General features: G+C 32.1%; 1 long non-coding RNA gene and 1 pseudogene across 2 annotated transcripts in view; one reads left to right on the top strand and one right to left on the bottom strand.

The window, feature by feature from the left end:
- The window catches only part of LOC116420750, a 1349459-nt gene that overhangs the window by 863798 nt on the left and 458573 nt on the right, over nt 1-27088 (bottom strand). The window lies entirely within an intron of this gene.
- On the top strand, nt 17438-18464 carry LOC111719402 (annotated as a pseudogene).

The raw sequence follows: 27088 nt of genomic DNA, 5'->3' as shown, positions 1-27088 counted from the left end.
ATTGAAAAATGGTCAAAGGATATGAACAGACAATTCTCAGATGAAGAAATTGAAACTATTTCTAGTCATATGAAAAGATGCTCCAAGTCATTATTAATCAGAGAAATGCAAATTAAGACAACTCTAAGATACCACTACACACCTGTCAGATTGGCTAAGATGACAGGAAAAAATAATGATGATTGTTGGAGGGGATGCGGGAAAACTGGGACATTGATGCATTGTTGGTGGAGTTGTGAACGAATCCAACCATTTTGGAGAGTAGTTTGGAACTATGCTCAAAAAGTTATCAAACTGTGCATACCCTTTGATCCAGCAGTGTTACTACTGGGATTATATCCCAAAGAGATTATAAAGAAAGGGAAAGGGACCTGTATGTGCACGAATGTTTGTGGCAGCCCTTTTCGTAGTGGCTAAAAACTGGAAACTGAATGGATGTCCATCAGTTGGAGAATGGTTGAATAAATTGTGGTATATGAAAATTATGGAATATTACTGTTCTGTAAGAAATGACCAACAGGATAATTTCAGAAAGGACTGAAGAGGCTTACATGAAATGATGCTGAGTGAAATGAGCAGGACCAGGAGATCATTATATACTTCAACAACAATACTAGATGATGACCAGTTCTGATGGATCAGGCCATCCTCAGCAACGAGATCAACCAAATCATTTCTAATGGAGCAGTAATGAACTGAACTAGCTATGCCCAGAAAAAGAACTCTGGGAGATGACTAAAAACCATTACATTGAATTCCCAATCCCTATATTTATGCACACCTGCATTTTTGTTTTCCTTCACAAGCTAATTGTACAATATTTCAGAGTCTGATTCTTTTTGTACAGCAAAATAACGTTTTGGTCAGGTATACTTATTGTGCATCTAATTTATATTTTAATATATTTAACATCTACTGGTCATCCTGCCATCTAGGGGAGGGGGTGGGGGGGTAAGAGGTGAAAAATTGGGACAAGAGGTTTGGCAATTGTTAATGCTGTAACGTTACCCATGTATATATCCTGTAAATAAAAGGCTATTAAATAAAAAAAAATTAAAAAAAATTATTAGACCAAAAGAAAGCCATGATCATACAGAGAGTCCAGATGTCATCTTGCAAGAAATTATTAATGAAAACTGTCCTGATATTCTAGAACAGGAGGGCAAAATAGAAATTGAAAGAATTCACTAATCACCTTCAGAGAGAGAGATACCAAACTGAAAACTCCCCAAAATATTATTGCCAGATTCTAGAATTTCCAGGTCAATGAGAAAATATTGTAAGCACCTAGAAAAAACAAACAAACGAAAATAGAAAAAAAAACTCAACAATTCAAGTATGGTGGAGCTATACTCAGGATAACACAAGTTTTAGCAGATTCTATATTAAAGAATCAGAAGGCTTGATATACAATGTTCTGAAGAGAAAAGGAGCTAGGATTGCAAAAAAGAATCATCTACCCAGCCAAACTGAGTATAATCCTTCAGTGAATAAGATGAATAGTCAATGAAATAAAGGGCTTGCAAGCATTATTGATTTAAAAAAAGACCAAAGCTGAATAGAAAATTTGACTTTCAAATACAGGACACAGGAAAAGCATAGGAGGGAAATCAGGAAAGGGAAATCATCAGATACATAATAAGGTTAATTCAATTACCTTCCCACATGGAAGGATAATATTTGTAACTCACAAAAACTTTCTATATAAAGGCAGTTAGGAGTGTGTTGAATATGAAACGATAATATCTAAAAACATAAAATTAAGGGATGAAAGAAAAATGTACTGAGAGAAATGGAAAGGGAGAGATGGAATGCACAAATTACCTACCCAAAAAAGAGGCAAGAAAAAGTTTTTACAGTGTGCAAGGGGGAAAAGAGTAAAGGACGGGGAGTGACTAAATCTTATTCTTATCAGAATTGTCTCAAAGAAGGAATAATATACATACACAATTGGATATATAAACCTATCTTATTCTGAAGGATAATAGGATATGAGAAGGGGAAGAGTAACAGGAGGATATATTGGGAGAGAAGCTAAACACTTTTAAGGAAGTATAGGATAAAAGAAAAGAGAAAATAGAAAAAAAAAACAGGGATATACTTTTAGCAATAGTAATTATGAAAATAATTTTGAAGCAAGATTCTTCATAAAGGCTCATTTTTCACACATATAAATAACAGAGAAATTCATAAAAAATAGCCATTACCCAATAGGTAAATGATCAGAGATATGAGCAATTTTTAGATGAAGTTATCAGGCTATTTATAACCATATTTTTTTTAAAAAATTCTATCTCACTATTGATAATGCAAATATAAACAATTCTGAAGTAACAAATACTTCATACCTATTAGACTGGCTAATAGAACAGAAAAGGAAAATGACAAATGTTGGAGAGAATATGGGGGAAAGAAAACATTACTGCATTGTACACTGATTTAACCATTCTGTAGAGCAATTTGGAAATATGCCCAAAGAGTTATAAAACCATGCATACTCTCTGATCTCATAATACCATCACTAGGCATGTTTCCCAAAAGAAAATTTTTTAAAAGACTTATAGTACAAAGATATTTATAGTAGTTCCTTTCTGGTAATAAAGAATTGGAAATTGAGGAGATACCTATCAATTGGGGAATGACTAAATGTAGCATTGGATTTTTATTAAATACTATTATGCCGTAAGAAATGATGAGCATGATGCTTTCCAAAAAACCTGGAAAGACTTCTATGAGCTCATGAAAAGTGAAATGTATTGTGAACAAAATAATAGCAATATTATAAGGTGATCAACTATGAATGACTTCATTACTCTTAGCAATACAATCATCCAAGACAATTTCAAAAGATTTATGATGAAAAATGCTGTCCATACCTACAGAAACAATTGCTTATGTCTCAATAAAGATTGAAGCATACTTTTTTCCTTTAATTTATTTTTTTCAGTGTTTTTTGTCTGTTTGTTTTCTTTCATAATATAACTTTCATGGAAACGTTTTGCATAAATTCACATGTGCCTTCTCATAAAGCGGTATGATATGGGGAGGAAGGAAGAAAGAGAATCTGGCACTCAAAATTTTAAAAAAGCACAAATGTTAAAAAATTGTTTTACATGTAACTGGAAAAAAAGAAAATATTGAATAATTTAAAAAGAATTTTAAAAGAACACTGTGAAGACAATGGCATTACATGAATTAAATTTCTAGTTAGCCTGTGTAAAACTTTTGAAAGGAAAATTTATTTTTTGTTGGTTACTATCTTACAAGGAAAAACACAAACAACAAGAGTGACAGAACGTCATGGGAAATGAGATACAGAATTATATACAGAGGATGAGAAAAAGATAAAGAAAAGAGAAATAGGGAATGACAAATTAAATAACTAGAATTTGAAGTGCAAACTAGAATTCACCCTGTTGATTTTGGCAACTATTTTCAAAAGATTATCTATTATCTGTTATCCATTTTTTCTGATCTAGAAACTTTGCACCTGATCCTAGACTTTCAGAAAGAAAGGATTTCAGTAACCAACATTCAGGCTCATGAGATCAGAGAAGAAATATACAACATATGGGATTTAAAAAAAAAATGGTACAAGGTGTTATGTTCAGTAAAAAGCTCCTTTCTCATATTTTTTATCACTAGGGTTTGTAAAACATGCTTCCAGCAGATGGCGTTTTGCATAGGTAATAAAGATGTTCACACTTCAAGAGTCATTATTGCCTAAGGAATCTTAGGGAAGGAGAAAAGGAAAGAATCTGGAGAAATGTCATCTGTATTCTCTGTTGCCATTTATTCTTCTAATTTGTATACCATTTCCATTTTCATTACTCACAGAAGGGCACACTCACATACAGCAGACAGTCAGCAACTAGAGTAATCTAAATTGCAAAGACAGTTTAATTGCTGTGCTTGAAAACATTTCCTCACATAGAAAACATGGCCAAGCCCTTCCATTTGATCTTACAAGCTCAAATGTCAACTATGCCATGCAATTTATGTGACTTGGAAGATTATAGAATAGAAACAAATACTTTAAACATTTCATTTGGCTTCATTAGCATTTGATCCATTCAAATATATCCAGTGGCATGATAACAGTGAAAATACAAATCAGTCATCATAGAGTCACATAGAGATGTGAAGGACTCTGAAAACTGCTGAAGAATATATGAAAAAAAAAGTGTTTTTACTTGCATCTACTGATATTATTATGGATAAAAATCACTGAAATTTTTCCAGATTATGGATTGGAAAACACATGGAAATGAGTAATATGGTTACTATTGGTGAACAATTTACATATCAATACAGTGGATCCTTTTGCCATAGTGACTTTATAGAAATGATGATGACTGAGCTCTAAGAATTAAAGTGACAGCTTTGGACATGCAGAAGGGTCACCTGAATTTTCTCTACGTACATGCCAACATTCTGGATGACTTTTCCCAGTAGAATGAACTCAGCCTTTCATTGTTCTGGGAACTGTAAGCTAGCATTTCAGAAGTCTGAATCAGGCCAAAGAGGCGTATTTTTCATTTAGAGGAGAAATTACATCCAACAATATTTCAAAGAGAACAAATCTTTGCCAAAATTTCAAAGCCCAACAGCTTGAGGTCTCTGTCTTTTTTTTCTTTTTTGGTTTCATTACTTTTTTTTCAACATGTTAAATAAAATATGAATGTATTTGTTCAAGAAAGCCAAGATATGAACAATAATATATCAAAATGGAAAATTTTCATTTAAGAATATTTATATGATCAGTTCCCATGCTACCTGTAGTAGCTAAGCAGGAAGGTAAAATTATTTTAACTCTGGTATATATAGAGAATTGATCTTAGAGGAACTATTACAAATTGGAATTAATAAGAATACCTGAAATAATTTAATTTTTAATAACATATTCTGAAGGTTTTGATGATAAATTTAGAAGATAGCTTGATAACTAGTATATTTTCAAATACTTGAAATCACAGAAAGGAAGAAGCAAAAGAGGGAGGGAGGAAGAAATAAAAACAAATAAAATGTACAAGAAAAAATTGTATTTTCAGAATTAGAAGGAAATGGCCTAGCAGAATATGGTACACAAATTTCTTCTATTTCCCCTTAATAGCTAGTGAAATGTCCACTTTAATAAGTCAAATGACATTATAGGCTTAACATTTGTCGATTTTATTCTGATACCATCTATATTTACATATCCATCCCTGAGGTCTCTCCAGATATCCAGGCATTTATTATAAACTTCCTCTTTGATTCCATTTAGTTCATATTTTTTCAGCTTCATACTTAATGTGATGAAATTTTATTCATCATTTTTTCCCTTTCCCCACCAGAATGAGTTTTTCTTCTTTACCCTGTTGTATCAAAAATGTGACATTATAGCTCAAAAAAGCCAATATGATCCTAGATTTCACTAAGAGATTCATAAGATCCAGTATAAGGGCATTCATAATCTTGCTGTACTTTGCTCTGATTAAATCACTTCCCTCTTCTAATAAGCACTTAAAGCTAGTTGCCAGGAGGATTAGTTGGATGGTGTGGATAGTCAAAATCATGTTATGTGTAAGTTGTTTGACAGTGATCCTATAAAAGAGAAAGATGAAACAATAATGACAGTTTCTTTAAGATATTTAAAGATTTTCATATAGAAGAAGTATTAGACTTAATATAACTCCACAATGGAAGGGGAAAAAAAAGAGAAATGAGTAAAAAATTGAGAGGCATATTTCAGCTCAGCATAGTTAATAGCTAACTAAAATTAATTAGTCAAAAGTAAATTAGAATGCCTTGGGAAATAATGAATTTCACATTACAAGAAATATTGAAGCAGAGGTTGGATGACCATTTGGCTAGTTGCTATAGAGAGTAAAGCTCCTTCAACTTAAAGTTAAGCTAGATTCCATTAATGTGGCATAATAAAAAAAAATAGTTCAAATTCCCCTCATTCTGCACCTATACCCCCCCAAACAAAACAAAACAAAACAAAAACAACAACAAAACAAAAACCTAAAGCAAAAATAAAACTGGATCACACTTTCTTTTAGACAAAAAAAGTCCCTAAGGAGAATAGACTCAAATGTGTGTGGTAAGGATTGTAAAAAAGGCAATTTATATAACTCCTGGTTTCTGACAGTCTTATTCTTTTTGATATGTATAGGTAGGTGTCTACTGAGTCTGAGTTATATACTCCTCTAACCTTAAAGCTAATTTTCTTTGGTATGCCTAGTTTGTCTATAAAGTATGATATCTGCCCTGCTTTCAGCCACTGCTGTTCCAGCACTAATACTGCAAATAACAAGTCCAAATTTTCCTCTCATTTGAATTTCACTATTTTCTTTTCTTTTCAAGGTACGTAGGAGAAAAAAAAAAACTCATATTTGCCTCTCCACTCATTGATTCTTTCTCAGGGGCTTAGTTGGAATACCAGATCCATAATAGGTTTGCTCTTATATTCAAAACTCAGAGAGTGTGATCTATTTTATTTTCAATCAACCATAAGACATATCTTATTAATCAAATAATTGATTCAATAGTTTCTCAGGTATTGTTCATACCTAGTTTATTTTTAACTGAATAACTTATTCTGTAACTCAATTAAAGATGTTTTAAATCTTATGTATAAGGGATATAAGGTACACTTTTATGTTGGTTTTCATTTTTCCATTTGAAATTTTGAGCATTTTTTATCTACATTTGTTATTTTATCTGTAGAAGCAACTACCAGTATAGGTGTTCTTGCCACTGATACAAGAAGTCAGAAATTCCTGTGTAATTCATAAATCTAGAGGGTAGATTGGGTCACTGAGTGTTTAAGTGACACAAGCTTCAGTTTTGCCTGAAATTATTTCAGGCAGAAACTGAAGCTTGTGTCAAAATCAGACTTTCTATTTGCCATACATACCATCTCATATGGTAATTAAGTTCCTTGAGAAAAGTGACTTCCCTGTACCTACCCTTTTTGCAGTGTCAATGCTTCTTACAGTGTTGGGCACAAAGGAGTTACTTAATAAGTGAAATTTCCAATATGACAAAATTGAATTTTAGTACAGATTAGCTTATAAGAGATGTTGTAAATTCTATGAGCCTAAGGACAACATACAATATAAAACTACCTGACATTTGGTACACAATGTATTGCCTAATTATATGTACTGGATGTTTCTGATAAAGGCCTCGTTTCTAAAATATATAGATAAATGACTTGAATTTAAAAGAATATAAGCCATTCCCCAATTGATAAATGGTCAAACCATATGAGCAGACAATTTCCAGATGAAAAAATTAAAGTCATTTCTAGTCATATAAAAATACTCAATCATTATTGTTTAGAAAAATGTGAATTAAGACACCTATGAGGTACCACTTTACACCTCTCAGATCAGGTGAATAATGATAAATGTTGGAAGGGATAGGGAAAAACTGGAACACTAATGCATTGTTGTTGGAGTTGTGAAATGATCCAAACATTCTGGAGAGCAACTTGGAACTATGCCCAAAGGGCCATAAAGCTGTGCCTATCCTATTTGATCCAGCAATACCACTGTTTTTTTCTAGAATACTCGGGCAGAATGTTGTTTTTCTAGTGATCTGGAAAATAGATCCAGAGAGGGAGCTAGGTAGCACAGTGGATAGAGCGCCAGCCCTGAAGGTAGGAGGACCTGAGTTCTAATCTGGTCTCAGACACTTAATACTTCATGTCTGGGTTACCCTGGACAACTCACTTAATCCCAAATGCCTCGGGGGAAAAAAAAAGATCCAGAGGACACAATTTAAAAATAATTGACTCACTTGAAGGCCATGACCAAAAAAAAGAGCCTATATAGCATTCTGCAAGAAGTCATTAAGGAATACTGCCTCAATATTCTAGAAATAGAGGGGAAATACTCATGGAAAGATTCATTGATACTAATCAACGGATCGTTTACACTAAAAACAATATCAATCACCCAAGAAAACTTCTGACTAATTGTCAAAACATGACCTTTGCAAAACAGAACCCACAAGGAAAACCCCAATGGACATTATTTCAAAACACCAAAACTATAATCTCAAGGAAAAAATAGTGCAAGTTGCCAGACAAAAACAATTCAAATATCAAGGAGCAACAGTCGTTTACCCAGAATCTGGCAGCTTCTACAATAAAGGATCTAAGAACCTGGAATATCATATTCCAGAAGGCAAAGGACCTGAGGATACGACCAAGAATTAACTACCCAGCGAGATTCAGCATCATCTTTCAGTGGAGGAGATGGAGCTTCAATGAAGTTAGAGACTTTCAATCATTTCTATTGAAAAAACCAGAACTAAACAAAAAATTTAATCTACAAATGCAGGACTAAAGCGAACTATAGAAAGGTAAATAGGGGAAAATATACATACATACACACACACACACACAAATAAATTATGGTATATGAATGTTATGGAATATTATTGTTCTGTAAGAAACGACTAACAAAATGATTTCAGAGAGGCCTGGAGAGACTTACATGAACTGATGCTAAGTGAACTAAGCAGAACCAGATAATCATTATACATGGCAACGACAAGACTTTACAATGATCAATTCTGATGGATGTGGATCTCTTCAACAATGAAATGATTCAAACCAGTTAGAATTGTTCAGTGATGAAGAGAGCCATCTACACCTAGAGAAAGGACTGTAAGAACTAAGTGTGGACCACAGCATAACATTGTTATTCTTTCTTGTTGTTTGCCTGCATTTTTTTTCTCAAGTTTTTATTTCCCTTCTGATCCAATTTTTCTTGTGAAGCAAGATAACTATATATATATATATATATATATATATATATATATATATATATGTTGGATTTATTATATATTTAACATGTATTAGACTGCTTTACATCTAGGGGAGGGGGTGGAAGGAAGGAAAGGAAAAGTTGGAACAGAAGGTTTTGCAAGTCTCAATGTTGAAAATTTACCCAGGCATATGTTTTGTACATAAAAAGCTTTAATAAATAAAATAACTATATGAATAAAATAAAGATGAGGTCAATGAATTAGGCACACAACTGAAAAAGCTAGAAAAAGAACAAGTTAAACCCCTGCCCAATTAAATTACAAATCAGAAACTTTGAATCTCAAAGGAGAGATTAATAAAATAGAGACTAAGAAGACTGTTGAATTAATAAACAAACCTAAAAATTGGTTTTATGAAGAAAAAAAACTAACAGAATAGATAAACCTTTGGTTAATTTGATTAGAAAAAGGAAAGGAAAAAAGCAAATCACCAGTATCAAAAATGAAAGGAATGAACTCACCACCAATGAAAAAGAAAATCAATGCAATAATTAGGAGCTATTTTGCACAACTCTATGGAAAGAAATCCGACAATATAACCAAAATAGAAAAATATTTATAAAAACATAAGTTGCAAAGGTTAATAGAAGAGGAAATAAGTTCCCTAAATAGTCCCTTTTTAGAAAATGAAATTAAACAAGTCATTAATGAATTCCCTAACAAAATATCTCCACAGCCAGATGGATTCACAAGTAAATTTTATCAAACATTTAAAGAACAATTAACTCCAATACTATGTAAATTATATGCAAAAACAGGTAAAAAAAAGGAGTGCTGCCAAATTCCTTCTATGATACAAATATGACACTGATACCTAAACCAGCTGGGGCCAAAACATGTAAGAAAATTACAAACCAATCTCCTTAATAAATAATGATGTAAAAAAACTTTAAATAAAACATTAACAAAGAGATTATAGCAACTTACCAGCAGGATAATATACTATAATCAAGTAGTATTTATACCAGAAAAGCAGGGCTGATTCAATATCAGGAAAGCTATTATAATAATCAATCATATCAACAACAAAACCAGTAAAAAATCATTTGATAATCTCAATAGATCCAGAAAAAAACTTTTGACAAAATACAGCACCCATTCCTATTAAAAACTCTAGACAGCATAGGAATAAAGGGAGTTTTCCTTAAAATAATAAGCAGTATCTATCTAAAGCCGACAATAAACATAATTTTTAATGGAAGAGCTAGAGATCAGGGGTGAAACAAGAAGGTCCATTATCACCACTACTATTCAACATTGTATTAGAAATGTTGGCTTTAGCAATAAGAAAAGAAAAATAAAGGAAAAATGGACAACTTTGATTATATTAAAATAAAAAGATTTTGTACAAACAAAGCCAATGCAGACAACATTAGAAGGGAAGTAATAAATGGGCAAAAAAAAATTATATCCAAGGTTTCTGATAAAGACCTCCTTTCTAAAATATATAAAGAAACGTCAAATTTATAAGAATGCAAGTTATTCTCCAATTAATAAATGATCAAAGGATATGAATCAATAATTTTCAGATGATGAAATTAAAGCCATCTATAGTTATGTGAAAAAATGTTCTAAATCACTATTAATTAGGGAAATGCAAGTTAAAACAACTCTGAGGCACCACTGTGCAACTGTCAAATTGGTTGAGATGACAGGAAAATATTATGATAAATGTTGGAGGGACTGTAGGAAAACTGGGGCACTAATGTACTGTGGGTGAAGTTGTGAAATGATCCAACCATTTTGAAACTATGCCCCAGGGCTATAAAAGTATGCATATCATTTGACCCAGAAGTGCTACTACTAGATCTCTGAACCAAGAAAATTATAAGCAGGGAAAATGACCCACATATGCAAAAATGTTTGCAGCGTTTGTTTTTGTGATATTAAAGAATTGGAAAATGATCAGATGACCATCAATTGGGGAGTGACTGAGTAAGTAGAAGTACATGAAGATAATAGAATATTATTGTTCTATTAAAAAAAAGGTATACAAACTGATTTTAAAAAGGTCTAGAAAGTTTCATATGAACTAATGCTGAGCAAAACAAATACAACCAGGAATATGTTATATATAATAACAGCAAGAACACATGATGATTAATTATGAAAGATATAGTCAGTGGTTCTCAAACCTTTGTTATCAGTATCTTCCTGTTGTTAAAAGACTATCAAGGATCTGATCAAAGAATTTTGTTCACATGGGTTATATTTATAGCTATTTACTATATTAGAAATAAAAAATAATTTTGAATTTGTAGACATTCTGAAAGGGTTTCAGAGATCCCAACAATTCTTTGCACTACACTTTGAGGACTACTGGATATAGTTCTTCTCAGTGTTTTATTGATTCAAAGCCACCCCAACAGATTTTGGACAGAAAATGCCTCTGCATCCAGAAAACTGAATGTAAATCAATATATGCTAAGTTCACTTTTTTTTTGTTTTTTTTTTCTTTTTTCCCTTTTGTTCTGATATTCCTCTCCTAATATGGCTCATAAAGCAGTCTATAATAAAAATAAATAATTTTTTAAAAAAATAAAAGAGAGGTAAGAACTTTAGATGCGAAATGAGAAACATTTTTGGATAGGCAAAATAAGGAAATTTGTTTTCATTAACTATACATATTCATTAAAAGATTTTAAAAGAATTTACATGTATAAAATATTTATAGCAGCTTTTTATGGTGGCAAGAAATGGCAATTGAGGGGAATTTCATCAGTTGGGAAATAAGTGAACAATTGTGCTATAATACTTGGCTCTTTTCAACAATGAAGAGACTCTAGGCAATTCCAACAGATTTATGATGAGAAGTGCCATCTGTAGCCATAGATAGGACTATGGAAACTGAGTGTGGTTCAGAGTATAGCATTTTCATCTTTTTTATTGTTGGTATTTGTTTGATTGTTTTTTTTCTTTTTCATATTATTTTTCCTTTTGATGTGATTTTTCTTGCATGCATGATGAATATGGAAATATATTTAGAATAATTGCATATGTTTATCAGTATATCAGATTGCTTGGTGTTTTGGGACAGTGAAGAGGCATGAAAGGAAAATAAAATTCTGGAACACAGAATTTCGCAAAGGTGAATGATGAAAACTGTTTTTGCATATATTTGCAAAAATTGAATACTATTTAAAAAGAATATAAAAATAATAATTAGAGGTATAGGGAAGTGCAATCTTCACATTAGGATGTTCCTGATGATATTCAAATGATTTCACAAAAATTAATATGGAAAGTATTAGTTGCCTTCCATTCTTGGATATGGTCCTAGTCTTATGTAGTTTATGAATCTAAATAAACCCAAGCCTTTAATTATTGTGGGTATGTCTCTTCCCTAGCCAATGTCAAAATTTGTGACACCGTATCATTATATTTTCTAACTGAAATAGAGAATAAATTTCTGGAGAGTAAGAATCATTTCCGCTTAGTCTCTACATACTAGAAACTTTACATTGTTGGATAGATGAATACATCAGTTCTAGTACAAGTCATGCTAAGTGTTTGATAGAATTATTTGATATTTCATAAATTAAGTATTTGAAACTGTAGGAAATTCTCCATTGAGTTTCCAAAATTTAAAGCTTTCCAGATCTCATCAGGAATTGTTACCAAAGAATAGTTATATGTCATGTCTTTATAAATGTTTTAAATTTTGTTTAAGTTATTTGAGTAAGTAGCTGATCAAATTACTTTCAATTTACTTCTTGGATCAAAATCAGGTCTAGTGAAAATGGAATGAATACTAATTGTTTATCTCTCAGCAATTACAAGAGTTAGACTGAAATATATTTTAACACCCTCAGCAGATTTAGAAATGTAGTTTACCCAACAAAATGATTCCCATTAAATTTTGAAAAGTCTTCTGTAAGAACTCTGATACCTTTTTTTAAAAAAAATCTTAAATAAAATTGTATTCTCTTTATTATTAATCTTATTTAGAACATAAACACTTTTAAAGGAGGGACTGAGAAAAGGGAATATTATTTGCAACTATGTTTCCTCAATGGAATATAAAAAGCAAAGGACCAAGAAAAGCAATTTTAAAAAATATCATGACATTTCATTAGTTCTGGTTTGATCAGCAAAACACAAAAGACTGTGTTGAATACAACAAATACAACAAATAAAAAAGCAGGTGAGTGATTTACTATAGCAACTTATGCACAGTCATTACTGGGCTATACTTAATGGACCCTGCTCTCTATTCCCAGTTGTGCATTACAAGATTCAGTACATACACTGTGTCCTAAAGTATACAGCTTGCTGTCCATATAGAAACAAGGTTGGGTGATAGTAGAGAAAGGTATCCTAGGATATGATCATTACCAGAAATATTCTGTGTGATGAACAAAATTAGATTTCTATTGGTGATATCCTTCTGGCCAATCCTTGATCTCCTATAACAAAAAAAAACAAACCCAGAAAACACCAAAAAAACACCCAGAAAAAACTGCTAAATAAAGACAAACAGTAACGTTCATCCAGTAATTCTACTCTTCCAACTCCATGACACAGAATGGAAAAAAAGCACCATCTTTGGAGTCAGAAGACAGGGGGTCAAATCCCATTCCTGATATTTACTACTATGTAAAATTGGCAAATATTTTATTAGTATTTTATTTTTTGCAATTACATGTAAAGGCAATTTTCAACATCTATTTTTTTTTTTTATTTAATAGCCTTTTATTTACAGGATATATGCATGGGTAACTTTACAGCATTAACAATTGCCAAACCTCTTGTTCCAATTTTTCACCTCTTACCCTCCCACCCCCTCCCCTAGATGGCAGGATGACCAGTAGATGTTAAATATATTAAAATATAAATTAGATACACAATAAGTATACATGACCAAAACGTTATTTTGCTGTACAAAAAGAATCAGACTCTGAAATATTGTACAATTAGCTTGTGAAGGAAATCAAAAATGCAGGTGTGCATAAATATAGGGATTGGGAATTCAGTGTAATGATTTTTAGTCATCTCCCAGAGTTCTTTTCAACATCTATTTTTAAAAGATTTTGAGTTCCAAGTTTCTCTCCTTTCCCCCTACCCTCATCCTCTCTCCAATATGACAAGCAATCTGATATATGTTCTATGTGCACAATAATGTAAAACATTTTTCCAAATAAGTCATCATGAAAGAACAAACAGAAAAATAGCAACAAAGCATGAAATAATTAAATAAAAACTAAAAAAAATAAAAAAAAAATAAAAAACTAAAAAGTGCATGTTTCAATCTGCATGCAATCTTCATCAGATCTTTCTCTGGATGTGTTCAGGATTTTCCAACATGACTCTTTTGAAATTATCTGTCATCATTGTATTGCTAAGAAGCACTAATTCAATGACAATTGATCATGACAGTTGCTACTGTTTCTGTGTACAATATTTTCGTGTTTCTGTTCATTTCACTTAGCATCAGTTCATGTAAGTCATTCCAGGTTTTTTGAAATCTATAAAATTGCAAATATTTTAACCTTCCTAAAATTTTACTCAATTTTTCATTTGTAGAATTAGAAGGGGATAAACTAGATCCCTCAGTCCTTTCTATCGTTAAGCTTATGATTTCACTTCATAGTCTAGAAATTGAAAGATCTAAGAGTTTGTTTATGTGGATACTGCATTCACTGATACAAATTATAGTTCTGTATGTACATAGAGGTTTGTGAAAGTTGCTATACCTGAACCTAACTTAATAATAAACTAGGCTGATCCTTGGACAAGAAATAATTTTTCTGTCATTGGGACCAACTCTTTCAGCTTGGTAGCAACTTCAAAAGCTTGTGCTTCTCTAATACAATTTTTCAGAACCCAGGGATGGGAATAAATGTTATTTTCCCTCCCAAAGAAAAGAAGATCCTTTGCAATGAGTGTTAATTCCTTTCTTGAACTTCTATCCCCATTGTTTGGTACAGTATCTAGCAGATAGCAAATATTTAGTAAACAGCTGCTAATTTTTTGATTAAGCAGAGGAATATTTTATTCCAATAATGTTAAACTATGTATTATTTTTATTACACTTTCACCCTGAGGATCTCTTCTACTGAATGGGAATTGAATCCTTAGAACTGTCATTTTAGGCAAATTGATAGATGTCCTCCCTCTAACTCCTCATTGGACTCTTTTCAGACAACTTTTTTTTTTTTCTTCCCTTGCAGTATTAAACCCTTTTTCTGCCCCTCGCACACCAAACTCTCTTTCCAGAACCACTAAATCTTTTGTCATCCCAATTAGAATTTAATCTCATTAAACTACTCTTTTGGTTGCTTGTATTTATATCCCCAACACTTAATAAAGTGGCTAATATATTTTCAATACTTAACTGATACTGTATTTGATTATTTACCTAAAAATCCATTTTCAGTAAACTCATAACTTTTTATATAATGACTACTTCTTTGTAGTAACTATGCATTCACAGATATTAACAAAGTATAACATAAGCACTAGACTAGCTTAGAGAGTACATAGATTTATTTCTCTGAGTCTTCTACTTATATAGAATTAGATATTTAATATTTGGCAAGTTTCAGAAAAGATCACAGCATCCCACTTTTATTGGATAATCTTTGTATATTCTCTAGATTCTAGCACAGTGCTTGACAAATTGAAGCTATTAAAAAGATCTGTAGAATGAATGGATGGATGAATATCAAGGAACTATTAGATAAAAATGAATGGGTGAATAGGAAATGGTAACTCTCCTCTTCTGCCATATAAGCTAATTAGTTTTCTATAATTCATACTCTGATTATTATAAAAACTTACTATTAATAAAAGGTATAAAAGAAAGTTGTACATAAAAAGAAAACATTTTTGCTTTATGCTTTTTAAACAAACATAAGGTCAAAGTCCTAAATCTAGAAGGAACTTTAGACATCATCTAAGTCATCTTTTAGGGATTCTTATCTACTTTATTCAATGACTATATGGTGAAATCTATGAAATTCTTCAGAATTTTTTTGTAGTTTTATATTTCTTTCATTTTGCTTTTAAAATTCACCAGAAAACAATGCTAAATATTCGGTTAGTAAAAATAAAGATAATGATTAATACTGGTTTGGTTGGTGGCTGTTTTTTTATTCTCAAAAAGCATCATTATTCTGGGTTAATGTATAGCATGTCCAACTGAATTGATCAGATCAAAATGAGTTCAGAAGGCCCTACCCCAATGGTCAGGCATAAATAATCCATATGTACATTTCAAGTGAAGATGTTTCTAAACTTGTGTATCTCATGTTTCTTTTGAGCTACTGAAATTCTGCTTTGCTTATAGATTACAATGTCACTTTTTAAATTTCAGTACAGAGATAAGGTATCAATGGTACTCAGGTGAAGAAGCCTTGACTAGACCAACTCTATTCTACCAATGAAGAAAATGAACTTCAGACTAGGTAAGTAATTAACAAGTCTGAGATTTAGAACAAAAACTCATGTTTTGGGGTGCCAAATTAACTGCTAACATTATAGCACAGTTTGGATAAGATCAACAGATTTTCCCCACTATTGTGTGATAGTTTACTGCATAATCTGCTTTTAATTAAGGAGTACACCTTTCCCTGAATATTTTACAATTTTGTCTCTTTCTTCTGGGTATGATAAGGGGACCCGAAATAAAATATTCCTATAGCAGAAAATAACAAGAAAATGCAAAATGTCACTAAGTATGTCTATGATAGAAGAAAAAAATAAAAATAAAAAATGGTCACACTTTAAGAAAGCAAAGTTTAAAAGTTAATATGATTTTCCGGGTTCATAACTGTCTCTCTCCTAAATCTTCTATCTTCTAAGCCCGAGGCAGTTCAGACTTCACTGGCCCTGGCATTTTCTGAGCATATTTTTACCAAATCCCCTGTCAAGAAACTAAGCACCATTCCCATTTGTGGAAAGAGGTAATTCAAAAACTAAGTTCTTTAATATTTGTTTCTTTCTTTCTCAGGATGCAGTTTGAAAAATAATTGTTTCCTTCAGAAAATTTATGTACATACTATACACACATACACACTCAAATAAGTATTTTGTTTTCCAGCTAAATTTGAATTTTAAAAAGTGTTAAATAGTAATATTTTCTCTGTTGAAAGTAATATTTGTCCTGTGTCTTATTAAATTTCATTTTAGGTATGGGAACCCCACAGCAACAACTTTCTAAGCCCCTTGTGACTTTAGACGTTTGCTTCTAGGGAAGTTGATCACTACTCTCAATTTTGGGAAGTAAGATGTAAGCAGATTGAAAAAGGTAGGACTTTGAATTCTAAACAGAGCATTTGTTTTTAATCCTAAAGGTAATAAATAGGGAGCCACTGGGATTTATTGAATAGCCAGGAGTAATATGATCAAAAAAAAAATGTTTTTTAGGAAGATTACTTCTTCTGGCTGAACAGAGAACAGATTGCACTGAGGAGAAGATTGAGGCTGTCAGATCCACAATCAGGCTGTTGGAATAATACAGGTGTTTATGTCTGTCCTTATATATACATATATACATATACAATATATAGTATATATACACACATACATATAGATACACAAATACATATATGTGTATATATACATACATATATGTATATGTTATATATATATATATATATGTATATGGGTATATCCTTAAATCACTACAAAATATGAATAAATATAATTAAAATATAACTCATGCTTATTCTACTTTAGACGATGTCTTATAGGAATAGGCTTTATTTTATAGTCCTGCTAGAATACTTTTCCTCTATGTCTTTCTCATTGTAAGAATCATCTATGAAGACTTTATAGAAATTATACATGCTAATTCACAGGATGAAAAAACAATTCAGGTTTTTGCCTTTCAGAGGAGGATTATGGCAGTGAGCAAGTTTAAACAACTCAGAAAAGGCAACAAAAGAAGAACCAAGAAGAAAGTGACTGATCTCTTTTGGAAGAAGAATTGGTAAAAGCAGTAACTATGTTCAACACTTGCAATATTGGCAAAACACCAGTTACAAGGACTTAAGGAACAAAAATTGCCTCTGATGGTCTCAAAGGTTGAGGTTTTTGAGTGAAACATGCTGATCTGCAGAATGAGGATGTTGTTTTCTATAAGTTCAAAATAATTATTGAATATGTTCAGGATAAAAATTGTTTTATTCATTTCCATGGGATATATCATCCAGGACAAGATGTACTCAATAGTCAGAAAGTGGCAGAATAATTGAATCCCATAGATGTCACAACTACCAATGGCTACTTAACTTGAGAGATGCAGACAAATGACTTGAAAGGAGTCAATAAATTAACTCCAGACAACATTGGTGAAAAAAAAAACAAAACAAAACAAAGAAAAGGCTTACAAATCCTTTTACTTTCTTCATATGACATAGTTGTTTGAAAAGTCAAGATGTTCAGAAAGCCCAAATTTGAATTGGGACAGCTAGTGGAACTATATATAGGTAAAAGATGGTGACTCTGGGAAGCCTTCAGGAAATGGGCACAAAAGTAGAGGTAATGGCTATGAAACCACCAAATTCAAGAATCCGTCTAAAATAAGAACTTTTAAATTTGTAAACTACAAAATTTATCATTGTGGGAAAAAAAGAAAAAAATTAGGACTTGTCATTTCTACTTATACAATAAACACATATCTCTGAGAACAACAGATCCATGATTAGAATTTAATAAGTCCTCTTTTGAGGACCAATATGATGTTTCTCTCAATATCAAGTTGGGATTCTTGCTGTTGAAGGCAGTCTTCAGAATGAGTAACAAATTACATGTTAAGAATCAGATGTTCTTTTGTATTGCTTTTAAATAGAATTTAAGCAGAAGGAAAAGTAGATAGTTGTTTCTGAGTGGGGGAAACTGTTATATTTACATAGCCCAACTGAACTGAAAGGAAAAAAAAAAATTATCAAATTCTTCCCTTATCATACCATATGTGGAATAACATGCTTAGACATTGACATCATAGTTTTTTTTTTTTTTTTTAAGTATATCCAGGGTTTGCACAGAGAATACAGAGAATTTCTTTGGCTGCTTCAGGATAATAATGTGTGCTAACTCAGCTAACTCAGCAGTGGTGACTTAGTGCTTAAGGAGGTTGAGCTAACCATTGAGTTGGAAGAGTCAAAAACTAAGTGGTTTATTCATCCCAGTATTAATATGTTTGGTCCTTTTTGCTGAGGAAAGATTTATAAAACACAAGAAGCAGATGAGACTCTGAGACAGATTCTCAGATTTACCCAAGTACCACTCGTGCAACAGTTGTCATGTACTTACGGCTACATGGTAGCCTGGAAAAGGAAAGTCAAATCCCACAGATATATCAGGCTAATTGAAGAATAGAAAAAAAGAAAGTCATAGATGGATTCACTCTCTTTTTAAAGGTTCACTGAATATAAGCTCTTCCTACTCAATGGGTAATAGGGAATGCTTCATCATCCAGAAGTACTCAAACATAGATCTAAGATGTTAAAATCAGGAAGAAGCAGTAGGTAAGCTCTAGGTATTTTCTGTGCAATCTTAGGTTACAAAAGTTGGAGATAATGTAGAGTATTCCAGAAGATGTTCAAGAGAATGATCATAATTGAATGTATGTAGGTGAGAGATTATATATCTATGAATTATAGTTATGTCTAATTAAATAATGAGAGAAGGATCAGATATAAGAGATGTGCACTTTAAAATGTTAATGGATCAGATATGAAGAATGGGAGAGAGTAAGAACAAAAGCTAATGCCAAGATTATGAGCATTATATGCCAATCAGAATCTCAGTGCTATTTTCAATCATTAAAGTAGTAAAATGTATATGAAAGAAAAAAATTATTGATAATAACCATGGGAACATTGAGAAAAATGTACAAAAGAAAGGGACATTATATTGCCATTGCAAATTACATTATAAAGGAGTAATTATCAAAACTTCTTTATATTGATGTGAAAAAGAAAAGTATATCACTGGAATGTATAAGCATTACTGAAAACCAAATGAAAGAGATTAATTCAATGCTTTTATTCAAAATTAGAAGTTTTTTTTTTCTTTTCAAAGAAGAGTGAGACTTGAATATCCATGTTTGTAAACAGCAAGAAAACCAAATAATGGTGTAAAATTGATCAAAGAGGAGAATATGATTATAAGTACAATTTTATGGAAAATATAGGATGGCATAGTGAGGAGATTAGAATAGAAGAGAGTGAAAGATTGATTCCATTAAGTTAAAAAGATTTTTTACAAACAAAGCCAATGAAGACAAGATTAGAATGGAAGCAACAAACTAGGGAAAAAAATATATCCAAGGTTTCTGATAAAGATCTCCTTTCTAAAATATATAGAGAATTGACTCAAATTTATAATAATTCAACCCATTCTTCAGGTCGAAGGATATGAATAGGCAATTTTCAGATAAAGAAATTTAACCCATTTCTAATCATATGAAAAAATGCTCTAAATCATTATTGATCAGAGAAATGCAAATTAAGACAACTCTGAAGTACCACTACACACCTCTCAGATTGGCTAAGATGACAGGAAAAAAATAATGATGAATGTTGGAGAGGATGTGGGAAAACTGGGCATTAATGTATTATTGGTGGAATTGTGAACTGATCCAAACATTCTGAAGAGCAATTTGAAACTATGCCCAAAGAGTTATCAAACTATGCATAGCCTTTGAACCAGTAGTGTCTCTACTGGGTTTGAATCTCAAAGAAATCATAATAAAGGGAAAAGGACGCACATGTGCAAAAATGTTTTTAGCAGTCATTTTATAGAGACAAGAATCTGGAACAGTGGCTGCCCATCAGTTGGAGAATGACTGAAAATTTATGGTATGCAAATCTTATGAAATATTATTTTTCTATAATAAATGATTCACAGTATGAATTCAAAGAGACCTGAGAGACTTACATGAACTCATGCTAAGTGAAATGAGCAGAAACAGGTGATTATTGTATACAACAACAGCAAGATTATATGATGACCAATTCTGATGACATGGTTCTTTTCAATAGTAAGATGATTCAGGCCAGTTCCAATGGTCTTGTGATGAACAGAACCATCTGCACCCAGAAAGAGGACTGTGGGAACTGAGTGTGGATTAAAAAAAAAAAAAAAGACATAGTATTTTCACCTTTTTATTGTTGTTTGCTTGCATTTTGTTTTCTTTCTGTTTTTTTTTTCAATTTTTGATCTGATTTTTCTTATACATCATGATAACTGTGGAAAATATATAGAAGAGTTGCACATGTTTAGTATATTGGATTACTTTCTATCTAGGGGAGGCAGTGAGAGAAAGAAAAGAAAAAATTGGAAGACAAAGTTTTGCAAAGGTGAATGTTGACAATTATTTATGCATATGTTTTGAAAATAAACAGATAAATAGATAAAAATAAAAAAATGTGAAAGATAATGTCAAAGAATTGTGAAAAATTGAAGGGATAGGGAGAGAAGATCACAACAAATGACATTTACTTTTTGAGTAAAAAGAATGAAGCTGAGACACTGTACTGTGAGGTAATAGGAAAAAGTATAATGCAAAAGTTATAAGGAAAAAAAAACAGTTGATTGGGGAGTAGGGTATAAAATCAGTCATTGAGATCTAAAAGGAATATCTTGCTATGCTTCAGTCTCAGTTGGGATTAGATCACATGAAATTTATAGTGAGCTTTGCCAAATAAGCATAGTTACATGACTGTCCAACTGTATTCAGAAATGCATAAATTCCAGTATAGTTATCAAATGCTGGGAATAACTGAAGATTGGTAAGACCAAAATCATGATACGATAAAGGAATACAAATTTCAAGAGAAAGGGAACCAAGTGAAGGTAGTGAAGAGGTGAAAGTCCGGAGGAAAACTGAGAAGTGAGGATCATAGAGAGAACAAAGAATAAATTTAGGAGGAATAAAAAAGGGAGAAATCAAATGATAAGAGACTTTGACTAGACAAAATAATCACAAAAACAAGAGCTGAAAAGGAAGTGAGATGGTGAAGGCACCGTGGCATGACAAATTTTTTGAAATTTAGAAACAGAAACATGTGTAGAAGAGATGAATAACATCTTGGGAACCACCAAAAAATAGTGGTCTCAGGAGGAACTCACAATGGGAAGAGAGGAAGGCCTCCTCAAAAGAAGTTCCACTTTGAGAAAACTGAAGGTATAGTTGAATATTTCAGGATGAGAAGGCCCTATATGCTAAGGAAAATAATGGGAAGAAATAGCTGCAGAAACATGATGGAAAAGAATAATATAACCAGCTAATGAAGCCTTGATGGAGAAAGAAAAATGAATTGCAGGCTGGGAGATATCATATTAGGTGATAAATTTGGATAAGGTGAACCTCAAAAGAACTTGTAAAATGCTGGTGTCACAGTAAAATTCTCTAAGTGTCAATGACAGCTTGAATTATCTTTAGATAGACTGAGCACTCTTGGGAAATAGGGTGTTTCTCCTCATTGAGAGTTTCTAAGCAGACACTTTATCATGTACAGATTAGCTGCACTAAAATAATTTACATTCTGAGAATGCCCCAAATATCTTGTCCAGCTATTTAATCTCTTATTTTCAATCTGTACATTTAATGCATTATTTGAATGAATATTTGTTAAGTGCCTACTACTTGCAATGCACTAAAATATGTGAAGGGGAAAACAAATCTAGAGACAGACTAATCTCATTAAGATTCTAATCTTGTAGTTATACACAGATATTTGAATATTCAGTAATTCATATTAAGTACATCAGAAAATATAAAACAAAGGTCTGTGTATCTGTTATCAACAAGTGGAATTAGCAAAGATGTCTTGGGGACTGGGGGGGAGACATTTGAGCTGTAATTGTTTAACTTAATTTTGGCTGATTTCTCTTTAAGGGGGCAAGGAGGCCAGTTGGGGATTAAATTGGTCTAGATGAATATAATTATAATCATTGTTGTGGCTTCTTGGTCAACTGAGGCATATAAAGTCCATTCTACAGGAAGCTGACATCCAAGATTAGAAGAATTCTCGGTATTAGAGCATCCAATATATCTTTCTGACCTTGTTATATTTTTATAGTGAATGAAGGGGCAAAATGAAATCATCCACATGAGTCAATATTGTATCCTCATTGATCCTTTTTATGGTTGAGCAACTATACTTTGTTAAAATTTATTTTATGACCCACAGGTTTCTCATTGAATTCTAAACCTGAGCCTGAACCATTGGATTGACCTGTGTTAGGCTAGTCCAGAACAGATGAGTAGGAATTAATCAGGTCAAAGCATGAAATTATGGAATTTCAAGCATATGGCATGGCATAAAGAAAAGAAGAAAAGCTGAAAAAAAAAAAAAAGCAAATTGTGTTCTGGAGACAGAAAAACTTAGTTTTACTAAAGCATAAATGTGTGTGTAGGGAGGAATTATGAAACAATGTTGGAAAAATACCAGACTTTGGAGATCCTATGCCAATGTAAGAAGTCTGAACTTCAGATCTTAAGTCTGAAGATAATAAGGAGTCACTGAAATATTGCAGATGGAAGAAGAGTGTTGTCAGCTCTGTAGATAAAAAGATGAATTTGTTTGGAAGTCATATAAAAGTTGGAATCCAGTTGTGCTCATAGGGAAGGAACTAAAAAAAAGAAGGTACTGTGATAGTAGAGGGAAGAATAAATGGGGTCAAAGTAGAAGCTGATAATGAAGTTCTGGATTATAAAAATGATAGCAATTAGAGGGCACTGATATGAGATGTTATAGATACAAAACTGATAGGATTAAGTCAGCTTTTGGTACACGACTTCAAATTCACTCTCTTGATTAATAGCAGAAATTTGTGATGACCATTTTCATCTATTAGGTTTTAAGTTCCTTGAAGAACAGGAAGGCATCTTATGTCATTTTTCTGTCATTAGAAATAAGCATATACAGAACTGTGAACATAACAGAAGTGTGATAAGCATTTAATACATAGAATTTAATAAATTGATCCTGATTTATTTAGGAGCATCAATAATAATATATACTATTTTAAAATATGTTACTTTTTTAATATTTCAATTTCCAGTTCCCACTTTTATCACTCAAGAAAAATTATTTATGATTCAGTTCTGTCTTCAGGTCTGACTTTTGTACACTTTTGGGAATTACTATGTCATTTGAGGATTCTTAAAGGCTAGATCCTATTGAAACTAATGAATAGACATTATTTTGAGAATGCTTGCTTACCAGAAAGTGTGACTTAATGCCCTAAGGCAAACAATGTGGCCCAAGAAGCAGAAATTATTAACATTTTGACTGGTTTTAAACATACTCATGTCATGTAAATATTCCCAGATAATTCAAATGCAATACCAATAGAAGACTGTTTGTCTATTAAAAAAAAAAGCTGTGCAAATATAAGATAGGGAACAACTGACTATAGCAAAAAGTAATCTAGAAGCATATCATACCAGCTGAATCAGTGATATGGCACAATTTTAATAAAAAGGCAGCATGATGCTGTGCTGCAGAATTGGAGGAATTGCAAACTATGTCTTTTTGCTATTTTAAACAACAGTCATACCTTGATCTCTAGGTTATTGGTCAATGTCTTTTTACTTAGATTGTATTCTCCAGATAATCACTCACTTTAATAAAACACTCTTCCTTCTTCTGAGCCTGATCTATGTCCAGTGGAAGCAAGAGCTAAGACTATGTTTTATTATGTGCTTCCAGGCATTTATGTCACACTATGTAAGAAAAAAGTAAACATTTGTTCTTTCACTAATTGGTTTGTACAGAAATACACATATGCAGAGAACTTTTCCTGGTGCATAAATTATTCTCAAACAACATTTGATTACATCAATATGGAAAAACATATTTTTGCCCTTTTTAGGAAAAGTGCCACAAGAATTGAAAAGGGTTTCACTATTCATTATTGCTGAAGTTCATTATTAATAACAAAGCTATATAGGCTGCATGTGTTCATGGACATTTAAATTTTAACTGCGAAAGATGCTGTGCCTAAGTTTGTCTGTGAATATAAGAATGAAAAATATCACCTGTATTTTCAAGGGACTTACAATTTAATATACAGCACTGAAATGGGACATACTAAAAAAAAAAAATCCAACTATGTAACTGTAAATTTCCATTTCTTGATGCTGGTACTTGAAGAATGTAAAAGTGAATGATTCCAGTTAAATTTTACAAGTAAAGATATGAAAATTTTCAAATAAGATAAATAAAATTCCCATTGAAGCTCCCTTAACTTAAAAAATGTTGATCCCAAAGCAATAATAACTAGGTATGATTTCTTTTCCCATATAGTAATGTGAATATGATATTTAAGCACAATTTTTATTTTTACAATTTGTATACAGACTCCATATACTCTGGAAATTTTATGAGATTAATTTTATGGATTCAGTATTATTCCCAGTTATAGGTCTTGTCATATTTGTTATTTCATAGTTACTTCCTTCTAAATGAATTAATATTCATTTTTGCAGATTTAATGTAAGTTTATGGGATCATCAAAATAAAAGTTTTAATTTTTTTTCTTTTTCCTTTTCACCCTTTATTATTGTCTTAACTAGAAAATGCATATAAAGAGAATTGAGAAAAATGTAAAAAAGAGAAAGGAATGTCTTTGCTTAAAGTATGGGAATGGATATAACTAAGCAGAATAAGGTGGTGTTGGTCAAAGGAGAACTAGGAGTGATAACTGTTGGAATCTTTACAAAGTGTTAACACATTGGAATTGATAGAGACAATAGTTATCTGGTTTGGCATGGTTCAATGTGATTGATTTGATCTTAGAAAGAGATATTTTGGGCCAGAACTTGAAACAAGGTACTAAGTGGAACTGATAGAACAATGCTTGTGTTCACACCTTTAGAGAGCTCATAAGTATCTAAGTACTCAATGGAGTTCACATGTTTGGGAGAGTTCAGGGTTAGGGTTTTGCACTCTGGGAGATAACCCAGAATCCCTCTCCCTCCAGAAGGCAGAGTTAACCTTTGGAAGATGATATATATGGAGGAAGCTTAGAGTTTAGGAGAATTTTCTCTGGAACATCGACGGGAGTTGGAGACAGGACACTCTGGAAGAAAGCTTACAAGCCCTATCTTTGAGGCAAGAGAGATTCCTCGTATCTTCTACCTTGGTGCTGGCTGGAGCCTGAAGAAAGCAGAGGCAGAAGCCAAGGACAAAGCTGCAAGATTCTCTTGGAACCAAGCAGAGAGATAGGCCTCAACTAACTGGGCTATTTTGGAAGGAGAAATAAACATTTGCATTTTTACCAGCTGGCTGCGATTTTGGAGTAATTATTTATTTCAACTGAGACTAAGGCTGCCTTCAGAAAACCTTCACAGATAACATGAAAAAAAAAAAAAAATAGGTGAACTGGCATCCTGATTGGAAATTGTGTGGAATCCTCTAGGTACCATTTGATCTTTCTTTCAGGCTATATTATACTATCTAGCCTAATTACTAATTAAGAATTTTAGTCAATTAGATCTCAGCCTAAATATGAGCTTAGCATTGATGCACAAAAGTAGGTCATTGGAAATGACATTTTTACTAAACAAAGACATGATGTTACCAGTAAACAGGAAAGTAGATTATCCTTTTCTATAAAAATGGGAATATTTGGGAAGGAGACAAATTTTAAAAGATGATACGTGATCTGCTAGCCTTTGAATTTAGTTTTCTATATACCATGGATAATGTGTGTACATAAAATATGTAGATGGGATTATTATCTCTTATCTTTCAGGAGGTCCTAATTCCATTCTACCAAACCACATTTATATCCAGAATTCTCTTGGCTTCAACATCTCTTTGCAAATTTGCTTTAGTAGTACTTAGTTCTCATGGTTATATACTTATTACCAGAGAAATAATCAAAATTATTTTTGAGGCTTTTCTCTGATTTCACTTCCCCAGGTCTATTTGCTTTGGAAGTCATACTGGAACATTTCAAAGCTATTAGTTACAAAAGAAAAAAAGTAAGTTCTGGTCTTCACAATAATAATAATAAACACAACTACCACATTCTAACTTTCATCAAGATATATTTTAAAAGGTAGGATACTCATTTTATCTTTTTTTATTGAGTTGTATGTTTCTCTTATGTTAGCAGTAACAACTAGAGAGCATGGCAAGAGTAAATTCTAACTTGATAGTAAAAGCAGAGGACCCTAATCTGTGATTGATAAGTAATATCTCTGCCAGTTTCAAAACAAGATTCACCTCTTGAATGATTAGATCTGTTTATATGAAGAAGGTATATAGAAATCTACCTAAAATCTGGTTCAAGATTG

The sequence above is a fragment of the Sarcophilus harrisii genome, chromosome 1 (assembly GCF_902635505.1).
Source record: "Sarcophilus harrisii chromosome 1, mSarHar1.11, whole genome shotgun sequence".
NCBI lineage: Eukaryota > Metazoa > Chordata > Mammalia > Dasyuromorphia > Dasyuridae > Sarcophilus > Sarcophilus harrisii.
The sequence above is the reverse complement of the archived record's forward strand: the minus strand, read 5'-3'. Positions and strand labels throughout refer to the sequence as shown.